Source organism: Podarcis liolepis (assembly GCF_965112155.1).
Source record: "Podarcis liolepis genome assembly, chromosome: 5".
Taxonomy (NCBI): Eukaryota; Metazoa; Chordata; class Lepidosauria; order Squamata; family Lacertidae; genus Podarcis; species Podarcis liolepis.
The window spans coordinates 30,545,863-30,550,298 of record NC_139556.1 but is presented as its reverse complement, the minus strand read 5'-3'; positions in this window follow the sequence as shown (position 1 = coordinate 30,550,298).

Below are 4,436 nucleotides of genomic sequence, written 5' to 3'. Positions count from 1 at the left end.
TCAAAGTAGGCAGGAGCGAGGGGGGAGTGGCCTGAGTGCGCAAGGGTTTCTGGGACAAAAGGGTGCTAATGGGACAGCGCCTGCGCGGAATTCGTTTCTCTTGTCAGCCTCTTCCTGAAGCATGTTCATTCGAAGCGGGTCCCATGGAGTTCACGTGTTCATTTGTAAAGTGCGCACACAAAAGAGGACCTGGCTTATAGCTTTAACATCTATTTTGAATAAATCCTAAAGTAAAAATAATAAGACTTAGTTCTAGGAACTCCCATGTATAGATGCAAAATTAGAAATATTATCACTCCATATGGATGTACACATGCATTTGCTGCTCTGGGGAACATGCTGTTTAATTTAAAATTTGGAAAATTAGGTGACTCATCTACGAGCAAATGAACTCCCATGCAAAAGACACTAGAAGCCATAGGAAGCAGCTGCTGGGTAGGGAACGGGGCCAATCACTAGACTGCAGTTGTTGTCATCCCCCTCTCTCATGCACAGTTTGAAGTGAAACAATACAGTGGTACCTTGGGTTACATATGCTTCAGGTTACAGACTCTGCTAACCCAGAAATATTACCTCGGGTTAAGAACTTTGCTTCAGGATGAGAACAGAAATCGTGCAGCAGCGGCACGGCAGTAGCGGGAGGCCCCATTAGCTAAAGTGATGCTTAAGGTTAAAAAAAGTTTCAGGTTAAGAACAGACCTCCAGAATGAATTAAGTTCTTAATCCAAGGTACCACTGTATTTCATTGTAACCATTTTACTAGTAAGTGTGCATAAGGATAGTAGTATAAGGCAACCTAACATATACTGTAGCTGTTTTCGTGTACGCTCTAGATCAGGAGTCAGCAAACTTTTTCAGCAGGGGGCCGGTCCACTGTCCTTCAGACCTTGTGGGGGGCCGGACTATATTTTTTTTGGGGGGGTGAACAAATTCCTGTGCCCCACAAATAACCCAGAGATGCATTTTAAATAAAAGGACACATTCTACTTATGTAAAAACACCAGGCAGGCCCCACAAATAACCCAGAGATGCATTTTAAAGAAAAAGACACATTCTACTCATGTAAAAACATGCTGATTCCCGGACTGTCCGTGGGCCGGATTTAGAAGGCAATTGGGCCAGATCCGGCGCCCGGGCCTTAGTTTGCCTACCCATGCCTAGATACTTCTGTTCCAGGTGAATAAATATGGAGAGAAACTGGAAGGTTGTGACATTCATCACACTAGCCCAGGGGTCTGCAACCTTTAAGACAAAAAGAGCCACTTGGACCCGTTTCCGAAGGGGGAAAAAACTGGGAGCCGCAAAACCATTGCGACATTTAAAACAAATATATCTCCGGAGCCGCGATCTGACAGCGGGCGGGAAGGTGACGTTGGGACGGTGCGTGACTAACGCACACACTGCCCCCATGCGACGTCACAGCCAGTACAGCGCCCGCCACAGTGGGGAGTGTCGGGGCGCACAATGCGCCTCCTCCCCTCGCTAGTATCCGCCCCGGAGCCGCGGCAAAGGTGTAAAAGAGCCACATGCGGCTCCGGAGCCGCGGGTTGCAGACCCCTGCACTAGCCCCACACAGGCCCCTGATGCAATGTATGGGAAAAGGAGCAAGTATAGTAGGAACCAGTGGGGGAGACTAGCAAGGGGGAATGTACACAGGATATGCCTACAGGATATGCCTACTGGCAAAGCAACCTGCAGTGTGCAGGCAGGTTCTCTACCAAAACTCTGCTACCCACTTCTTCCACAGGTTTCTTATTGCATTCTTATACTGAGTCACTTACTGGAGCTTTTAAACAAACATACAAACAAACAAACAAACAGACCAGGAACATCTCATTCTTGGAATTTACATTTCTGCATCATAAAAACTGATTTAAGACCAAAACAGCAAATAATGGGCCCTCTCAGAATTCATATTATGCTGTTCACAAAAATAAGGAGACTAAATATTTTCTCTGTTGGGAGTATGTGTGCTTTGAAGATTATGGTTTAATCCCTTCCCAATCCTCTTTGGAGCACTGTTGTAGATTTTGTTGTTATTTTTACACACAAGTTCTGATCATGAATCAGGATCATGCCTTATGGGAGAGAGAATAACTGCTATAAAAGAACCAGCCAAGGATGTCATCTGACTGAGAAGCACTGGTACTTAATTAGGCTAAGCAAAGATAATATACACAGCTTTCCCAGCTCAGAAATTCCTTTGAATGTAAAAATAAGCCTATAATCATTTATGAACAGAGCGGGTCATCTGTGTGCTACCTGTTTTTCCCCTCTTCATGCAAACTTACCTTTTCATACCTAATATAGACAAGATTGAATAGGATGGGGAGGGAGGAGGGGGAACAGGATGAGCCCACAAACACAATAGTTTATGTGGACATACCCACAAGCAAATAACTAACTGTGACAAATGTCTGGCTTATACTAACAAAAGTCAGGAAATGGCTGGATAGCACTAAAGCTGTTTTTAATTTAGCCTAGCATGCCTATGTCTCAAGGCACATATGGTAGGAAAACAGTATCTTTCGGTATCATCTGGCTTGCCTGATAAGAGGCTAAGCTAGCAGCAAACCAGCTGGTGGTGCTTAGGCATTAATAGAAAGGGTTTTCAGCAAATTCCTACATACATAATTTTCTTTAATATGACCCAATGTTTATAAACATTTGAAATTTTAGAGCTCTTCATAAATAAAGCATGCATAAGCTCACTGAACTGACCATAGTTCTCTTCTTCTTTGGACAACCACCTTGAGGTGCACTCTAGATTTAAGAGCTTAGACACCAGACACACAATCCGTATTTAGATTTCTGACCCAATTGATTTTCCTCAAGCACCTTCTGGGAACCTCGTATTTCCACTTTCATCCTCTACTTAAACGAAAAAGAAAAAAGGCATAGTGTTAGTAGGGCAACTCAGTTCTCTTGCAGATCATGACAGTGCTTTGGGCATGAAACTAGATGAATCCATGATATATTCAACTGAAGCAATGCTACCAAAACAAATCCCTGCAAAGAAAAAGAGAATACAGAAGAAAACAACACAATTGCTTGCCAATTTATAAAATGAATTTAAAAAACAACACAAAACCACCTGAATAAATAGAATTGTCTAGCAAATGTAGTATAGGGACCACACTCAAGATTTGTACAGGATGTACCTCTAAATATACAATGTGTAAAGCAAGTTCTATAACACCTTGCACCTTCTATAACTGTGTATCTTCCTCCTTGCAGGCCTTCAAGCACTTTTCTGGAAATAGAAGTCTTGAAAGCCCATCCTGTTCACTCTTGTTGCTTGTGCAGGTTGGGTACTACCACAAAACCAAATCATCTGAAGTCAAACTGCAGCAAAAGCCATGTGTGTATGAAATGACTACCCTATGGGGTGTGGTGGTTTTAGCTGCAACAGTGCAGCCATTAGCCTCAGCTAGGATGGCCAGTGGCCACAGATGATGAAAACTAGCCTGCCCAGCACAGCAACTTCTGAAAGCCACTTGTGCCTGCCTGCTGCCACCTTCTTCTTCTTCTTCTTCTTCTTCTTCTTCTTCTTCTTCTTCATACAGCACCTTATACCCATAAGTCTTAGGGCGGTTCACAACATAAAGTACAAAATATGTAATAAAAAAATTGAAAACCCACAAACATTCCCAACAAAAGCTACACAATACCCCAGCCCTCAAATACAAATAAAAAAACCAAATTAACATATAATGTTTAAAATCATTGTAAAACCACCTGACCCAAGTTAAAACCCCATCCCTTAGTGGGTGGGGCTAAAGAGGCAGCAAGGGACAGGTTTTTGTTTGCAATATTTTGAACTTGTTGGGGGGTGTGCATTCCATCTTTCAGATCATGGATGGGGAACTAATGACTCTCATCAACCTTGGCAACTAACCACGGTGACTGGGGTGGATGGGATTTGGAGTTGAGCATCTGGAAAGTCACAGATTGCCCACCCATTTTAGGTAGATAAAGTTTATTTTTATGTGTCATATTAAATACATTGTATCTTAAGCCTTTGAGATAGGATGCAGTGAAACAACATAAAATTAATTCTGTAAAGAAATCGACTCCACTTTAACTGACACTACTAAGTTTATGTATACTATTTCGAGTGTTTTTCTTGGCTGTTATAATACAGGATCTGAGAATTGTTTCCATCAGGGAGCCCCTGCTTTAAAAAACAAGAGTTTGGGATTGTTGTCCTTTAGTGACCACTGTGGTTGGAAGTTCTCATGTGTCTCACTGTGTGGGTCTTCCAAAAACATTCCAAGATGCACACAACCCCTCCATCAATGCGCATACAGAGCATGAGAACGACATTACTATTTCTCTTGGCATCCACTATTAAGAGGAGATTCATAGAGTTGGAAGGGACTTTAAGGGTCCTCTAGCCCAACCCCCTGCAATGCAGGAATCTCAACTAAAGCATC